Here is a 19,563-nt window from a genome sequence, read left to right on the forward strand (position 1 = left end):
ACAGAGGTCTCTAATAGGGATTTATTCTCCACCAGTTAATGTTTGCTGCTTCTTCAGGTAGAGCATTTAACCCCTCTAACCCTGAATATCCAAAACTGAACAGAATTATTTGCAACAAAACCAAATTCACTGCTGCTAGAAGAATGAAATGTGGATGCACCTGTGTATATCATCTTCATCCCCGAACACTTAAATCTTCAAGGTAACAGAACAGAATCTTGTTCATTCCTCTGCAGTGAATTTTCAATTAGGTAACAGCAAATGATCTTGCTTCACTTCCTCTAACCACCTGTTCTAAAAAAGAAATACAGTTCCATAGCCAGTTCCACATTCAACCAGGTCTGCAAAGGTTTCCCCAAGTTTAGTGTTTTCCTGGGAGGACTATTACATATATATAAATATATGAATATAAGAATATATGTATGTATGTATATATAAAACTCTGTAGATATTTGCATCTCTTGAGAGAGTTTTAACTTTTTAATCCCTGCCCACAGTAAAACCTCTCTGATGCAAATTTTTACTTAGAGCTCTATGAGAAAAACGAGTCCAATTAACTAGATTTTCCACACAAACCATTTTCCTCCAGAGAACAGCATGCAGGATTAAGTACAATCCCCCCTACTTCAAACAGCACTTTGTAGTCCATCTCTTCCTTTTTTCTGTTGTAAATGAGGACAAAACCTGTTCTGCAATCGTGAATCTGAATGCTAGTGCTTCTAACATATATCTATTTTCATACTTAATTCTAGCAAATTAGCAGTTTGAACTTTCATTAAGCTTAATTTCTTGAATTTTGAGCATTATCTTGACAGCAACCCAGCTCCTTTATCTGCCACTGTTCCAAAGACTTGCCTGGTGCTGGAGCACACTTCCTTGGAATGACTTTCCTCTGACTTTCACTGATGGTCCCACACATTCTAAGTACCTGCCTATGTTCACTGTGACACAAACATCAAGCTCTTTCTTCCTTAGATCCAATCACAAATCCTGCTGGTCTACTGGGAATCAACATCCCCCCTTTCAGTTCAGTAAGAGAGACACCAGTTAAGGGGATTAGAATACTCTCTAAACAGGTTTAAAATCTTTTGTCTTCTTCACTGAGCCAATTGCCTGGAACTTCAGCATTTCAGCAGGGAAAAAGATTATTACTTCAGGGAAATATCACTGGTCCTGATATTGTCAGAAATAATCTCACTCACTCTTCTCTAAACTATTCACAGCTCTTTTATTGTGTGCAGAGCATTTTCAGCATAAAAGGGTCATAATAGAACAGCCTCTCTTCAAGCAGCTACGGAGGTTTAAGTCATGGTTTGTACTTCTGAGATCATGAGTTCAAGAATATTCTCATTTCTTCTCTATAAGAGCCAGCAATGCAGCTGAAGGATCCTGGACTTGCCTGGGAGATGGCAGCAGCCACGCACCAAGTGGTTCCTCATAGTTTGATAACTGTAGAAAACCACTGTGGTTTGCTTCAGAAGCCAACTGGAGTTATTTGTTCTCTCAAGAAACAAAGCATTCCTCTGTCTCATGAAGCATTTAACCTCAGATCAAACTGAAAGACAAGATTCTGATGTGAAGATAAATAGAAAACTGCTTGGAGATGGAGGGCATTGAAATGCTTGGGGAGGTGAGTAATACCAAAAACCAGGGAAGTTTACAGTATCACAGTCACGATTTTACAACACAATTTGCCAAACTCCAAATGCAAACCAAAGCCAGCCATGCTGTAAGACACACAGGCTAGTCGTCACTTGGCTGTACCTGCATTCGGTGGCTTTCAGGGGGATTAAGTTTACCAGAACTATCAGCAGATACAGATAATTTGCTTGTGAGAAAGTGTAAGAAGGAGAAACTCAGCTCTTGTTTACAGAGCCTCAGAGCAGCATCCCCGTGAGTGGCTCTGACTGACAGGCTTATTCACAGCTAATGGCAGCATCTCCAGAACTTCCCACAGATAATGCCAATATCGCTGCACTTTGTTAAACAATATTGCATTTCCACCCCTCCCATCTCTGACAACACACAGCCTGAGCACTCATATGAATGAATGAAAGGAACATATTTTTCCTCTCGCAGCATTATAAGGACTTAGTTTTTAATTGCTCCAGCACTGGTTCAGTCAAGCCAGAAGTTGGTTTACTACTTCTAAACGTGCTGCACTTATTCTAACCATCTGATTGAGCATGATTTTTACCTAATTCACTGTTATTGGGATCAAACCAGGGTAACTTCCCTGCTACCAGGTACATATATCAAGAACTTTTATTCTGCCTTGCAAGGAGCAGCGGTTACAAATATAGACACCCTGGTTAATAACCCTCAAGGGATGCCAGGTACAAAAGCTCCAGGAGCAGCGGCACTCAGCTGGTTGTGAGGCAGCTGAAACGTCCCGGCCTGGGTTCTGGCAGGATGGAGGCTGCGTGACCGCGAGCACTTGTTCACCCAGCAGATGGCAACCGCGATACAGCCCGTGGTGCGAGCGATGGCCGGGGATGGGGCGCTCACGGCGCTGTTTCTTCTGCTGGATTTGTCCCTTTTCCCTATACACACGTCCAAAATCCTTACAGGCAGAAGCAGATACATCAGATAGGGCAGGAACACTTGAGGGGGCAGAGGAGAAGAAAGAAGAAACAGATGGTAACATTCAGGTGATTCAGTTTCTAATCCAAGAAGAAAAGCACTGATTCTGCAACAGAATTCAGTCAGTGCCTTTTATCTCGTTTCCCCAGTTAACTTTTACAGGAAAAGCAGAGCTGCTACATAAATTGAGTATCCAGATAACGCTCCCCGTTTTATTACAGCCGCATGATTCATAAGCACAGAGCAAAGAAAGGTGAGGCCAAACTGCAATATTCCTACAGACCACAGAGAAGGACCAACAAAGCACAGCTTTGTCAGAAGCACCTTTGTGGTGCCCATCGCTTTTCATGTCAGATTTACAACCTTTATCCTAACAAACCTCCACTGAGACAAAGACAGGTGGTTAATAGCATTTCCTGATTCTAAAACAAAATCACTACCAAGGGCAGAGGCTGTGTGAGCTGGAGACAAAGAAGATTCCTCCCTGCTCCATAGCAGGTGTCAATTAATTGCTATTTAGGCTCCTGCCTTCCAAAAGATTGCAGCAGGAATGTCTGAGCCTGAATAGGAGTTAGGAGACTAAACACCTTTAGGCATCTTGGCACAGAGCCTCCAAAAACTACATTACAATGCACTTTACCAAAAACACAGGCAAACAAATATCAAAAAAAAAAAAAAAAAAAAAAAAAAAAAAAAAAAAAGTGAATCTAGAAAGCCTTAGAGATTTTCATTACCTGTTGAATCCATATGGATTAAATGGCAAGACTTGAAACAGTCACTTGTTTGAAACTAAAATCATTGAGGAAACAAATCTACATTCCTCAAAGACAGGAAAAAGGAATCTGAGTCACATTAGCTGAAAGACAAGATACTTAAGCACAGTCATAATGAAGTTCAAGGTCCTGGGCTCCAGTGGTTCATTCTGGACTTCTGACCCTGAGCCTCCTGCTCAGCCCTTTGCTGGCAGCAAGGAGCCAGAGATCCTCCAGGTACCTTGTGCCACACATGATTCCCAAATCCCTGCCCTCCATCAGGTGCAGGAGATGTATTTATGGAGTGTGAATGAAGGGACAGAGCTGAGAGCTGCCCTTGGGTGCCAAGCCCCAGCCAAGGTTACCTCTGCCTGCAGTGACCTCAAGACACTTCCTCGTCCTTTACAATGCACTCTGCTTCACAGAAAGGGACACTTTCTTATAATTTTGTCATCTCTTAATGTGATATAAAAATTTTCAAAGACTGAATGCTTTCAAACAATTTTCTTTCTAAGACTTGAACAGTATTAAAGAATTCTGCATGAGCCTCGATGTCCAAAACCAGCCTTTTTCACAAACTGAAAACTGATTCAGTTTCACTGTTCCATCAGTCTTCAGATCTACTCCAGGCCACCACCACCCAAGATTAAAAACCTCCAGGGTTCAGACTTCTTTGTGGTCTACAGATTGCATGTTGCAGAATAGTTCTCAAGCAGCTGATATCAGCATCCACTACTGTCACTCTCTAGATCTTAGCAGAGTTATTTCAGTTCTGAATTGCTGAGGTTGGACATTATTATTATTTGTATTTCAGAACATGTAAAAAATACCTAAACATGACTGAGAAGTGTCTGTTGTGCAGGAACAGCAGTTCTTGTTTATAATCAGAATAAGAGACAACATAAGGATGAAATGAAGTGACAAAAAGAGCCAAACAAGAAGGCAGTAACAGAATCAGAACTAGAATCTGGATCTGCTCAGCAGTCCAGTATTGCATCCTTAGGTTCATATCTTCATTACAACCATTTGTGGACTCATTAACATAAATTAGTATAAGCTGACATTGCCAACAAAGGAAGCAATTGTGGATTCTGCAAACCTCACTTGTGCATTTCTGCCTCTGCAGCAAAAGGGAGGACAAACAGCAGCTCTCAGTGCTCATTACACTACAGCCTTGTCCTCCATTCAGGAAAGAAAAAAGGTGTTGAAAACATAACTTTCAGCTGACACTGTGCAAAACCTTCAGGATTTGGTGTCACAATTGTGTAGCACCACTGTCTGTGTCATACCAAACTGAGAATGACATGTTTGAGTTCAATCATTATAGGGATAACAGTGTGTCTGTTCAGATTGGATTCAAACTGCACCAACAAAACCCAAACCCAAACCAGATCCCATCCTTCCCTCACTCTCTTGTACATGCAGAACAAGCAGAACTGCAGCATCAGGTCACATTTCGTTTTTAGCTGAAAAACCAGTGATACTGGCAGTTTCACAGAAATCTAACTCTAATTGAAGTTCCTGTCAGACAGCTGGTGCCAATTCACAAAATATCACCTGCCTGTCTGTTCTTCAGCTCAGCTTGTGCCACAGAGTGGTTCAGGTTGGAAGGGACCCCTGGAGATGCCCCAGCCCAAGCCCTGCCATGACAGCAGCTGCTCACAGCCAGGCAGATGTTGGAGCCCCAGCTAAAGGCCAGCTCAAGTGCTTCTCCAGGCTAATCTGATGTACCACATATCTCAGCAAACAGGATTTTGCATGTCTGTGCACAACACTCTTTCATCAGATTACAAGGGAAAAGTGAGTCTAGACATGCCAGAGCATATTTGAAAAATAGAGGATTACTGAATTTGCCATATCCCTCCTTGATTTTGGACTCTCCCAATGCTGCTGTAATAAGGACTAATGACATTATATATAACCAAATTATGTAAAAGTTAATTGCATTCCACTCAGATTTCCTTTTTACATGGCAATCTGCTTCCTCATCCATGTACAGCCTACACAGAAAAGTGGAGAATTTACTGCAAAAAAGCAACAGGTTTTGAAAAGTCTCTCAATTGATGAAACATCAGAAAGCTGCATGAGTTCCAAGCCACTGAAGATGAGTAAGCACAGAGGAGATTGTGGGTAACTGGGATACTGTGGGCCCAAAGGATCAGTTGAGGGGCATTTAATTAACTTCATGGAGTTATTGCAACCAGTGGTTTAAATCCAGCTCCATCCTTTCCTAAGTTTTCTGGCAGTTAAGCTCACCCAAACATGAAAAGAGAAGCGTTGAATTTGGCAGCCTGGGCCTGACAAAGCTGAAATGTTCTTTCTGAAGGCACAGACTGCTCCAGGCAGCAGCTCAGCACTGTCACTGTCACGTCTGTGCAGGTGGCTCAGTCTCTATCACAGTGCAGAGGCAAAACCAGATCAGAGCTGCATTTCAACAGAGCCATGGAAAGAGTTAATGAGGGAGTCAAGGCCAGGCTCAAGTGGGTGTTCTGAACCAGCCTGCAAAGGATTCCTGAGCCCAGAGCAGCTTTTGTTTAGGTCCAGACCCACTTGCACTGGAATGCTGGAAGTGCTGCCCAGGCACAATGCAGACTTTCTCTCCCTCCAGCTATTTCTGCCTTTTCTTTGCATTTTGTCCTACGTTTGCACACTGACAGAGCTTCATGTACAGGAATATGTCATGCACATCCAGAGTCATCACCCTACAAATAAAAACCAAGTTCCCTAACAGTCAGCTTGTGTGAGAAAATAGCAATAACTGGAATAGATCACCTCACTTCTGTGGTGCCAGAACATACAAATGATGCAATACACCCATTTCACATCTGAATTTCTTCACTTTACTTTTTCAAACTCCTTGCAAATCAATATAAGAAGCACACTGAGACTATGATAATGGCTTGATGGCTCTACTAGGAAAAGTAGCATCAGTAAATGTGTAAGAAAGATAAGAACTAGGATAATGACAGTCAATCATGGATTAATTATTTCATTGACAGGCTATTTTTAGTACACCTACAATATAAATATATTCATCTGGTAAAAAATATAGTTATCAGCACAAATTGTAAGCCAACAGAAAGCAAAATTGATCTCACAACTGCTGGATATTTAATCAAAATTACAAAATTAGGTCCTGTGAAAACCCAGCCAAAACTTTCAGTGCTGCCTACTTCATGATTGTAGGCAGTAAATTAAATGCATTTCAAGCAAATGAGTCCTGTGTTGAATAAATGAAGTTTTGATTTAAATATTAAGCTAAATAATCTTTTTATTATTTATTTTAAATGCAAAAAACCCAGGCCCTCCTCCCTCAGATGTCTCCCATAGCACAAATTCATCTGCCACAGACATCAGTTACACAATTCCCTCCCTCCTACCCAATCTTCAGTCTACACTTGATGTACACAATCACATCTGTAATCTCCAGAGCTTCCTATGAGAAGAGCTCATTTTCCCCTGCCCGAGCTGTCAACACTGAAAAAAGAGCAACAGCCAACAATAGTTATTCTTTGAGCTCTGCATCTCCCAGCTCGGTTCAGACAACTCCATGGCACAGAGCCACAACCTGAGGCACTATAAATCCCAGTCTCATCAACTTCAAGAAACATTTTCCAGAAGCACTGGAAAGAATCAAGGAAAAAAGTTGCAATCTCTTGACAGTCACATCCCAGAATACTCATCTACATTTTTTACAAATTCTGCACATGGAGGTCCAATTTCAATTTCACACAACTGAAATCTCACAGACTGCACAAGCAAGGTCAGAAGAAGGATTGATTCAAAGTTATCCTCAGTGTACAGGACAATGGTTGTTTTAGGGATTTTTAAATACATTTTACCCAAACTCTAGTCTCAATACCAACTACACAGAAAAAAGGGACTGAGGAATATACAAGCACAGCTCCCTCAAATTTAAGGAAAACTAGCTGTCCCATATGAAATATCAATACATTAAAAGTAAATCTGGAGAAGAAAAGTGTGCATTTTCAATACCAAACTATGAGATGAAAGGATTCCACTCACCTACTGAGAGGATGTTTGCAGAGAGGAAATGGCAGCAGTTTCCCTCATGGAGAATGGATTCTTCTTTTTGTGTCAAATCCCCTGCTACAGATTTTGGAGAAGTCAGAGCCATCTCAAGCTTTCAGAGCAGCCTAGCAACAGTGCTTGCTCCAAGTCAAACAAAGCACTTCAGCACAGATATCTGCAGAAAGTTTCAGTCAAGCAATGAAAATATCCGAGAAAAAGCAACAATTTCAGGATGTTGCTGCTTTGCTTGCTTTGGAAGTGCCAGTGAGTGCCTTCTCTGGAATTCCACATTCAGGAAACTGTCCTGGTTTAATTCTTTTGACACATATTCCACTCATTGAACAACAGGATTTGCAGTATCAATGTGGAGAAAGAACCACGGAGCTCAGTCTTGACAGGATGGATGTGAGGGCCCTTCCCAGGAGCACAAGAGTTACAAACATTCCATGTATCTTCCCAGTGTTTCTTGCATGTGGCTACCCTGGAGAAGACATTTTTTTAAACAGTGGAAGTTACTTTAACTGTGAGATATTTAATAAGGAACATACCTAGGTGATGTACAGTGGACTGACCTCAGCAGACAGAAGGCACCAACTCTTCCTTCCCTCACCCCAGGATTTTCCACAGACAGAGAAAGTTCCATTTTTGCCAGCAGCAACTTCTCCAGAAGCCAAAGTACTCATGCTGGGGTTAATTATTTTATACACACAAACACACAGAGATGTAGTATGTACATATACACTTAACTCAGTCGTTCTGCACAACAAGGGAATGTATTGGGAACATTCCCAAAGGACTCTGCCTGATGCTGGCTCCCTCATTCACTTCCATCTCTAACCCTTGAAGCTCTTTGCTCGTCTTACCTGTTGTCAGCTGTCTCCATCCTGTATCTCTGTCATTGTCTGGCATTCCCTTTCCCTTTTCTTACCCATCTTCTGCCCACTGGATACAGAAGACTCACCTTTCCAAAACTTTCAGTGGATACCTTCCTCAGAGAAAGAAGGTCAAAGAAGGCTCCTTCCAAAACAGCAATCACACCAGACAGAAACCTGGGATCCTACCTAGTGCTGGTAACTGTTCGAATCTCTGGGAGTCTCCTTCAGTTTGTAATTACAAGTTGAGCTCTGAAACATTGCCCTAACATGTTTTGTTGTGAAAGCACAGATCCAGTTTGACATTATTTTAAAGAGAGAGGGCAATGAAGCTCACTATTAATTACAGTGATTAGAAATGGAGGAGGGGGTTTGAGACATTTGTAGCAAAAAATGAGTAAGAGAATGCCCTGCTAGATCATCTGCCTGTTTGAAGCTGTACCTCTCTCCTTGTCTTTGGTCCCTCATTCAGCTTCTTTGGGAAGTCACTTCCTCTCTGCCATTATCTTTTCACCAAGCCCCACCTTCTCCATTCTCATGCTGTTAAAAACTCCTCTGTTCAGAGGGAGCATCAGTCAGTGAAGTAACACCCTTATGTGGAGCCAAATGCACAGCAACTTCATCTAAGGGACAGCAGTGCTTGGCAGTAATTATCCTGTAAAAAATCAATGTCATTACAATCATTTGTTTCCACATTCAAATGGGAAATATCTCATAGGGCATCCTGTGGCTCTGCAATCGTTATGGACATCTCAGAGAGTGACAGTCATTTGACAAAGAATATCTTTATTACAGAGCACAGCTGGAGTAATCAAAACCCAAATTATAAACTTAGGGCATATTTCAAAAGCTGACTGGATTGAGAGGGGAGGAAGATAATAGATTATCAAAGATACATCCTGTGCCCCCCATATGCTCATTCTTGTATGTGCTGTCACCTGTCCCTGTAATTGTATCCCTTCATTATTCCCTGACATATACATAATTAGGTAAAAGAATACAGAGCTAGCATTCTGCTTTAGACTGAGCAAAATTAATTCATACATTTCCATGTATGCATTTAATACATTTCCATGTATTCATTCAATACATTTCATGTATTCATTTTGTGCATACAAAAAAAAAGTTTGTTTTTTTTTCCTTTAGGTTAATCCTTGAATCAATATCAAAAATACACTTACATATACAGAGCTGACTTGTTTTATTTAGAATGGAACTCAAAGTAGGTGTTAGAAGGATTTAAATCAACTTGTCCAGTGAAAAAGCCAAAACTGCATCCAACAGCATGTCTGGAGCTGCTCAGCTGCGTGCTCTGGGCTGGTACTTCTGCAGATGACAGGCACTGCCTCAGTTATCATTTGCTTTGGTCATCTGGGCAACTCCTGACCACAATTTAATAGCCACTAGCCACAAAGTGCCATTTCTGGTACCTGTGCACTGAATGTCTAACCCTGGGATTAATCCAGGGATCATAGACTCAGAGGACAGATGAAATTGTTTTAACATCAAGATGAGACCAGCCCATTTCCTTTGCAGAAAGCTGAACTGGTGGGTAGTTACTTTGCTGACTCTCTCACCTCTTTGCTTCAGGGCTTATTTGAAAGGCCATTTCCTTTGTAGGAAGTTCAATCAGTGTGACTAATTAGACACCAAAGAACATGTCCATGAGGGCGAGGAAGACTGAATGGGCACGGGTGTTCCTGCTGGTGCCAGAGCAGCATCATTCCAGTGAAAGCAGATGAGCTTTACATTGATGTGCTTATTAAATATTTTATTGTCTCGAATTATGTCAAATTCATGTCCTTTATGCTTTGTTATGATCTGAAAGTGAAGCTACTTTGAGGCAGCTGATCTCTGAATGTCTTCACTTTCCATGCAAAAGTTGTTCTTCTTGCACTCAGTCCTACCTTTTACAGCTTCCTAGAGGTCCTCAGAGTTCCCTTCCTCCCCTCCCTCTCTTCAGCATACCTGTGTTGGTAAAAAACAAAAGCCAAGCCCCTCTTCCCAAACCAATCCCCACAAATCCGACGCAGCCAATGGAAAAGTACACAACGAATCCCTAAAAATACAGATTGGTATCTCAGAACAACATTCAGGGGCCAGATTTCCTATTAAAGTAAATGAAAGAAGCTCAGTTGGCTTTCCTGGAAAATTTGTTGTGAAGGTAGGATGATGGAAAATATCAGTTGCACTGTCTGGAAATATCTCACCTCTGTTACAGCAGGAACCACGGTGGCTCTGAGAACAGCACTGCTCATTGGCAGAAGACATCAAACAGCCAAAAGAGAGCAACTGTATCTGTTCAGACCACATGAACAAGATTTAAACTGTCTGCTCAGGCTAAGAGCCCTACCTAAGATTATTGTGTGAGGTCCTGTATTTCCTTGGAAAAAAGGACTTAAAACCCTAGAGGCAGGATCTGTATCACTTACAGACAATAAAAGCTGTGTACACCATTAACAATTCTCTAGCCATTTTTATATCACTGTAGTATTTAAAGCTTAACCCCACAAGACCTGCTTTTTGTTCAGGGAGGTTTTGTGTGGCATCCACAGAACTCAGACAAGCTCTGATATCCTCCCAGGACAGATACACTGATACCTTGGATGAAACACACAAAAACCAAGTCATCACTTAAACCTGAATAGTTTGATCAGGAAGCAGATCAATGGATAAAAGATCAAAGTGCCGTCAAATGGGAGGAAAAAAAAAATAATACTTTAAAGAATTTAAATGTGAGAGCTGGGATTTGCTTTTAAGCTGCAGTGCGGTTGCCTCTGACACGCTGCTCATTTGAAGGAATGCAGCTCCATTCAGCAGGGAATTGCACGGAGATAACCTGCACGCCCAGGCACGCCAGTGCACAGCCAGGGCTGCTCCAGAGGAGAGGAGGCTGCTCCAGCCCCGTGGAACAAGGGCTGAGCCCACACCTTAGGGTGTGATCCCGCATTCTTCTTCCCGAGGGACCGGGCACACTCACAACACCGGCGTGTGATAGAGCCCCGTGGCAAAGAGCTCGGTTAAAAAGGAGAAGTGAAAAGGCACAAGAGGATATCAGGATACCTTTCTGGCAGGCTGGTGCGTTCACCTTCACCCAGAACATCCCACTCAAAAGGAACACAACATTTGTCAGCTTTTCCTCACCCGCCCCTCACAGCCTGAGCTGGAGCTGCACATGCAGGAGCCCTGCATTTTTGTTGAATGATGTAACTGAATATTCCTTATGCAAGTAAGCAGGCTGATTATTAAATTCAAATCATTTATTTCAGGTTTGTATGAACCGTGCCATACGACTTTAGCATTCATTTTATGAAACAAAATGTGAAACTTGTAACAATTTTTGTCTATAGGGATAGATCTGTTTGTAATCCCCTGCCCTATTTATGCTGAATTGCCAAAACCCCTCTCGGTTTCACCATCATTCTTTGTCACCAGCCAGTTCCCAGACCTGTCTGAAGTGACAATGGAAACACAGCAGCCTCTTGCTTCTGAAGAAAATTTGCATTTTGTATTAGCAAGGGAGAACTGGCAATTTCTATTAGGAGGCAAAAGGAACTAATTAAGCAAAGTTCTAAATCTCATCCAATAGCTTGGCTCAAAAGAACTTTGAAAATAAAAGTTTCATACTCTAGACCACAAAAAACAAAAAGCCTCAGAGCAGAAATGAGGGAGGAAGATCTCCTTGTTAGGAGACAGACAGAAAGTGAGGACTGCTGGAAAAAGTTCTGCTACACTTGGGAATTTGTGAGTCATACTGAGGAGAGATAGGCTATGGGCTCCAAAGCCACTTGTCATCAGATCTATAATTCCAATAGTGTTCATGCTGTCAGTTGTGCTGGCAGTCTTGGTCACTCTCCAGAAGTCTGATTTTTTTTTTTTTTTTTTTTTTTTTTTTTTTTTTTTATTATTTTTTCTTCAATTTCATGTAAATGAGCAGGAATTTATTTTAAGAATAACGTCTTTAATCAAACTGCTTTAATTCTGTACAGCAGCTTATTGCTGCACTGATGAATCTCTTGGATATTAAGGATTAATTTATGCTGGGGGAATTAGAGAAAAGGTGGCAACTTGTCACCTTTCACAAGTCAGTGGCAAACATCAGCTTTCTCCTGAGGATGCCTGGTAGGGCCAAACACAAGAGCCCAGACACTAAGACTTTCCACAAACAAGAAAAACATGCTTGTGCTTGGCAACTTCAAGAGGACACTGCAGTTTGGGGGATTTTTTTTGTTTTGTTTTGTTTTGGGGGATTTTTTTTTGTTTGGGTTGTTTTTACCAAACATCCAAACCTATTTCTTAAATTATGAATCTCCTTCTCTATTAGCAGGAATGGGTCTGGGAGCCACTCAATCCATCCTCATTTTGTCAAACACAGGGCAGTGACGTGCACACATGGGAATTACAAGGCAGCAAGTCTTTAGGGTCTGATCCAATAAATATCAAAGTACAGCTCTGCTTTGCTCTCCACCTTATCATGGACTTTAGTACTTGGTTAGTCAATAAATAACATTACTTCAATAACCTCATCTCACTCAGTCTAAACTCACACGAGGGGAAGAAGTGGGATAGGTCACTTCTTACTGTAAGAGAACAAAAACCTGTTAAGTTGTTTAAACAGAAAATATTTCACATAGTCCTTGCAGCAATCCCACTGAGTAATGCCATTATAACTCATCCCAAAGTTGTGTTTTTGAGGTTCTCCTCTGCAGGCTATAGAACATCTTCCAGGCACCTCAATTGCAGCTGCCATTGTTTCCTCAGGCTCCATTCCTTAGTTGTTTTTTGTCGCTGTTGGGTTTTTTTTTGTGTGTGTGTGTTTGTTTTTGTTTGTTTTTTTTTATTATTTTTTTTTATTATTAAATAAAACACAAATTACATGTTTTCAGTTAAGGGCAGAGAAAACTTCCAGAGAATCCATTCCAGCATCTAAGGGCAGTAGGAAATCTGGAATAACAAGCGGTATTATATTGAAGGGGAGAAGAGGCAGGGAGGAGCTTCTTTTAAGTTATCTTACAGTAACTAATCCTGCAAGGAGAGCTGAGAGGAGACATCCTCTGAACACCAGACTGAACACAAAAAGTGCTGTTGCAAGTTTCTGTGTAACGGCCCTTGGCAAATACCTCAGGGAATGGGAACTACAGAGCTTGTGCAGCATTTTCAATCTCTCCCAGGAATGTTAACATGGAAAGATCCCTCACCTTCCCACCTGATCTCCCTTGTCATGTCTGAGGCAATCCAGAGCTCCCTGACAACTATTAAGATGTCAGAAGATTCTACAAGAGCCATTCCCTAACTAAATGGAAACAAGTGAGGCTGTGATGAACAATAAAAAATGTGGGCCAAGATCAGAACCAGGTGCACCAAAATCAGTCTCCCAAATTTCATGCTGTATTTGTGATGCAAATGGATCTGAAATCCTCACTCAGGTTATGCTTGTCTTGATGTCTGCACCCAACATTTCTCTCAGGACTGCACAGTCTCATGTGCAGTCTGCCAGACAGCAAAGAGGAAGGAAGCTGAGAACTTTGTCTCAGCATGTATAAAGGTTTGTCACAGCCTGCAGTGTGCAGGTACCTATCCAATGACTCTGCTGTGCACCTACGTGTGCTGAGGGGAACTGCTCCACCCCCACAAAATGAAGGCAGATGAAACAATGAATAAAAGGTTTGGAAATTCCCTACAGATTTAGAGTCTGTGCCCTAAGCAGTAATGTGGAGACCAGAATTCCAGTGACTTGCAGCAAAACCTGGGCTGAGGAGTTGCACACAGTGGCCATGGATAGGTGTCCCCTCGGAACAGGCCTTGGTTCATGCCATGCAGGGCTTTCCTTCTCTGCCAGCTGAGCCTGGATGCATGGTCAGTACCCACTGCTCATGTCACAGCTGCCACCAGCAATTGTCACAAGGGATGGACACAAGGTTTGCCATCATCCAGCGAGGCCAGAGGTGACAGTGGAAGCAGAGGTGAACTCACAAATGAGGTCAAGACAGTGGAAGAGAAAGAAGATTCAGGCATAACACTGGAGAATCTATTTCAATATTAAGATCAGATCAATTTAAGCTTATTGTGGGAAGAAGTGGGTCATTTTAAAGATAACTAATGCAGAACTGAGATATCTGGGTGCATGAAAATTGTATTGCAGTAAATTCAAATAATCCTTAGTAACTGCAAGACTATCTTTGCTGAAAAAATCTCTTCAGCCTTATCCTCTAACCCAGTCATATTCATTTATACAGTAATTTTCTCAGCTCTGGACAAATTAACAAGAACAAATTCCAGTGATATTCACAAGTATGTTGTCCCCTTTGAGCTATATTTAGGAACCAAGGGCTCTGTATCATTTATTTCAAAACCAAAGTGAGACTGTGTTGTTTTGAAACTATGAGTACAGTATTTTAGAAAACCTTGCACACCATATATTTTATTGCTCTGTTATTCCTGCAGGACCATTCACTAAGATACTCTTAGGCACTTTGAGTTAAGTATGGAGTAGCTTTTAATTCAGAGAAATTACAGAAATGATGAATGAAAACAAAAGCCCTTTCAGACAATGTAGAAGGAGCTTGGCTATAAACTGGAATGTTATCATCCTTTTTTGCAAAGCCAGAATAAACTTGTTCCTTGGCTGAGAATAATCAAAATACGCTGCATTATAGGAGCTCATCATGCCAACAGAGTCATTAAATATAAGATTCAGTGAGCCCTGAGTGTTTCAAGATTCAGTTATACAGGTTTATATTATAAAACTGGGTATGACAGAAGCAGTTCTGGTAAAATATTGCTTATTGAATAAAAAAGCCCACAGTTAACAGCTCTGCCATGACAAATATTTCTGTATCTGGTCATGGCCTCTGCTCCCTGTAATAAACCCTCAGTGCCTGAAGCAGAGAGCCTGTAACAAGCAGTGCTCCTGCTGAAGAGCTCAGAGCCAAGTGAACGTTTCTCCCTGTCCCCACAACCACTCCTGAGGCCACCAGAACACAGCAGCTCTGACACCACTCAGCCTTGCCCACATTCAGATAACTCAGTGTCCTTGGCACTCACTGACCTCCCCTCACTTGCACTGAACATTTTCTCACACTAATCTCACTGGGCAAAAAGGGATTCTCCCCAGCACAGTTTTTGCACCCTCAGTAAGGACAAAAAAAGCTCTCCCAGTAGACAAAACTTTCACCACATTCTTTGGAATAATAAGTTAACTTTGAGCACCATTCTGAACATGGCATCATTTTCCTACCTCAAACCAATCACAGTCAGCAGTGACTCTTACTCTACTTCTGTTTTATTTTATAACAGGCAACCTACCTCTACCATGAAACAGAACATGATTCTAGAAATTATCACCTGAGGATTCAGGGTATATTTAAGACCTACATCTGAACCCTGAAGCCTGAGGCATTTGGAGCATACACAGCCCCAGCAATCCAGCCATCCTTATTATTTGCCACATCTCTGCAATCATTCCCCACATTTTTATGCCAGGAAAGAACTGAAAATTATTTCTCTGTAGTCCAAAAGAATGAGAATTTTTTTTAAAAAAATTCAAAAATTTTCCAAAAAAAAACCCAAAAAACCAAACATGCATACCTTTTCAAAGTGTTGTGCATGTCTTTCTTCCCAAGTTAAGACTTGGCTGTTCAGTCATAGAATCAGCCATGTTCTATTGCTAAACTGGTATTTTATTTAAATACCCGAAGTTTATTTTACATCCAACCTCTCTTACCCAAGTCAGTTTTCATTTTGGCTCCGTACACCTGGGAAAGCTCAAGGCTCAGGTTATCAGTTCAGAATGAATGCAGTAGTCTTTCATTAAAAAAAAGCAGTTGTCCAGTTAGAAAAGTCTAAACTTGAATCACAAATGTAGTTTGCTTCATCCCTACAAGCTCTGAGAATCTAAAAATTTAGGACTAACAGAATTCCAAGGTTCTGTTAGTTCATGAACATTTTCATGAACAAGAGAAATCATGATAAAATAAAACACAAGCATTAGACATGATACTCTTTCCATTTTCCCTCTTCCTTCAAAAAGACAAGAGCAACAGTAGCAGCAGATTCTGTTACAGCTATAAGGCTGTGGGGTAGGATATTATAAACTTTGTTTCTAACACCCAAGTGTGAGCAAAAGTGTTAAAAGCACACCACAATGATCGCAGCAACAGAAAGTAGAAAACCAATGCCGCACACACCTTTGTCTCTCCCGGCCGGGCAGTGCAGACGGGCTGTCCCGGCTTCTGTGCGCGGAGCGTCCAACCTTCATACCCGGGACAAAACCGGGAGGAGGGAGGGAGGGACCTGCGGCGTCTGGAGCGAAATCCCGCCCCGCTTTCACATGTTGAGGGCTCGGAGCTCTCTGATCACAAAGCAGCTTTACAGCCCCTGTTCAAACAGTTCAGCTCCAGGGTAACAAGTTCAAAGTGGGAGGAGGCAAAGGGAATCGGAGGGTGGTAACAATGCCGAGCAGACGTTTCGTTCCTTTTGCATCCGCAGAACCTGTTCTTCAGGTTGGAAACTGAAAGATCTGCCCGGTGCCCTGTTTGAAAGCTGCGCTCCGAACCTCTTGTCTCCTAACAGCTCTGCAGAGGCAAAATCAGATTTTATGATGCACAGACAAGTAGCCTGTGGGAGGAAAAGTTAATCATTGCTGAGCACCGAGGTTTTTTACATTTTGGACTTCCTTGTGGTAACATCAGCGAAGCAGCTCGTTCCCCTGTCAGGTCTGTTAGAAGGAAAAGCAGAGAAGCATGGCACGGAAATCAAGAAACTTGGCTCCCAATAACTTAATCAAAAACACAGCAGCTACGTTTGAAGAGATAGCAGCGGTTTTCTGAAGTCACCAGTATCAATCAGAATACAAAGGGGAAGAATCAGATTTTCCTGGCAGATCATAGTGTAACAACTAACATTTTATGCATGTGTGTGTTTATGTCTATGTCTGAGTATAGATATGAAAGCATATCACAAAATGGGAAGGTTACTTGGCATGCTGCACTTCCTCAGCTCAAAACACACTGACAGGACCCCCACCCTTCAAAACATCACAGAACAACTTTTAGAATATAATAAAATCCACATAATAAGTCAAAGAGGGCATATACACAGAACTTACACACTTCAAATGTTTAGCACTTGTTGGCAGAGTCCGACCTTCAGCTTTATAAATGGTTTCCAATCTAATAATTAAGTGATCATTAGGCAGGATTTCAGCTTTGCAAAAAAACACAAACAAACAAACAAACAAACAAACAAACAACCTCTCAAGCTCTTCTTTGGTATCTTGACCCATAAAATAAGAAAATCACATTTACCCACTTCAGCAAAAGGGCAACAAATGTGTTTGGCATTTTTCTTAACAACTGAGCTGTTGGATGTGTGAGATACACACAGCTCTGCTTTTAAACAAAAAAATCAAAACACGAGAGATTGGATTGGAATCCTGAACAAAACGATGAAGGATTGGTCAATTAATTTTGTATATTTTTAAAAATTCTATAATTTAAGGTGGCAGCTTCGAGTTTCTTATTTAATAGATTTAAGTGTGAAAATGTCACATTCCGGACCCCATTTCCCGTGGGACATTTCCTTATGCAGGTGCGTCCCCTACTGCTGAACGACGGAAAATGTTCTATTTTTTTTTTTTTCCCTAATTCCATTAATTTTACTGCTACAGAGGGAACAATCCGCGATTCCATTGATGCGACACACCCTAACAAATAAAAATTGAGCAGCGCCTGGAGCAGGGAGGGAGGGATTAAGAATGTTTTGCTTATCTGTAAGATTCATCAGAGCTTTACTTATCATGTACAACTTCTGGCACAGTTAAATTAGAACTTTGATGCCATGCTCTGTGCACTAATAAGCTACTGAAAGGATTACAAATATTCAGTTTATTTGTGGTTATGTTTGGCCACAGGGAGCCTTTCTTTGCTTCTCAGTAAAAAGAAAGAAAAAACTCACCAAGCTGCTGTTCTCCCAAAACCTTCCAGTGAGTTCCTGCCATATCAATCTGTAAACTCTTCAGGAAAACACCTACTTTAATTCCAGTTAAAGTAGTTTTGTCAAAGAAATGAGTTAAATGTGGAACTGTTTAACTGTCCCTTCACTTTAGCTTGCTGCAAAACTGAATTTATAACAATGTGACATTAAAATCTGCTAGGGAAAAAAAAAAAAAAAGTGTTTTGGCAAAAATGGATGTACCAGACCTCAGAGTGTAAATATATATATATATATATACGTAGAGGATGTAAACATTAGCAGAATGCTGCTACCTTCGTTAACATATTATCATTATTTTTAAATTGTTTAATCGGTTTTTTTTAAATTTTACAGAACTATTAGCATTGTTTTTCAAACTCAGGCACAGCTGCAAGAGCCTTATGGCAGCTTGCAGGACTGTGGCCGTCTCCCTCCATCACGAGGCCAGTGAGTTTATGACAAGAGCCACCAGGCAGGAGTCCAGCCAACTCCTTAAATAAATGAGGAATCTATAATTCTGATAACACTCCAAATCCCCTCTGTCCACAGCCACAAAGGAACTCCTGGCAGGCACTGAGGGATTGATTTGGGGACTCTGGCAGTGAAAAACTCACCAGCTCTGCCCCACCCTGGCAGCCCAGAGCCTTTATCCACCTGGTACGAGGATTTTGGCGATGGATGCACTGACATGTTGATGTGTTTGTAGCTTTGCTGTGTGGATGTGGTTGGTGTTTGTTGTTTGCCTCATGTAGAGCTCGGCAGAAAACAAAGGGCAGCTTGTTCAGTTTCCCCATACAAACAGCTCATCTTTGAAGGGGTGCACGGAGGCGTTCGCAGCTGTTAGAAAAGCAATAGCAGGACACCGAACACACCTTCCTTCTGAATTATCCCCAATTTTTTTAAAAGCAATTATTTAAAAGCGGGAATAGATGACACCATGAAAAGTATCCCTGCTTTAAGCCTAAAACTGCAGATAGTGGATGTCACCATGACACCTATTTTAATTTATTTTTATTTAAAAGTTATTTAATTATTATTTAATTCTATATTAATTATTATTATATATTTATCATTATTTGTTTAATTATTTATTATCTACTTAATAATTATTTATTTAATTATCGTTGTTTATTTTATTAAAATTTTATTTACAAAAAACCAACCAAACAAAAAAAAAACCACAAAAAACCCAAACAAAACAAAACAAAACAAACAAAACAAACAAACAAACAAAACTAAAAAAAAAAAAAAAACCAAGCTGGGGAAGGGCTGGAAAATTTGTACAATATTGTGGAGTGCACCTGCCTGGGGAGCGGTGATTTGGTGGGTTGCTTTTGAACTGTGTTCTGAAA

The 19,563-nt window shown here is 41.1% G+C and overlaps 1 long non-coding RNA gene across 4 annotated transcripts; it reads right to left on the reverse strand.

Moving 5' to 3' along the window:
* Positions 1 to 7,373: 7,373 nt before the first annotated feature.
* LOC128798959 (uncharacterized) lies at positions 7,374 to 19,045 on the reverse strand. 4 transcript variants are annotated; one of them, XR_008434609.1, is made up of 5 exons: positions 18,194 to 19,045; positions 17,346 to 17,409; positions 16,902 to 16,955; positions 16,426 to 16,812; positions 7,374 to 7,848 (listed from the first exon to the last, which is right to left on the reverse strand). It is a non-coding gene; the product is annotated as an uncharacterized LOC128798959 (long non-coding RNA). The 4 variants fall into 4 exon arrangements; XR_008434607.1 differs by lacking the exon at positions 7,374 to 7,848 and having other exon boundaries at positions 14,718 to 16,812; positions 18,194 to 18,385; positions 18,826 to 19,045; XR_008434608.1 differs by lacking the exon at positions 7,374 to 7,848 and having other exon boundaries at positions 14,718 to 16,812; positions 18,194 to 18,388; positions 18,826 to 19,045.
* Between the last annotated feature and the right edge of the window lie 518 nt (positions 19,046 to 19,563).

Source organism: Vidua chalybeata, chromosome 22 (genome assembly GCF_026979565.1).
Source record: "Vidua chalybeata isolate OUT-0048 chromosome 22, bVidCha1 merged haplotype, whole genome shotgun sequence".
NCBI lineage: Eukaryota > Metazoa > Chordata > Aves > Passeriformes > Viduidae > Vidua > Vidua chalybeata.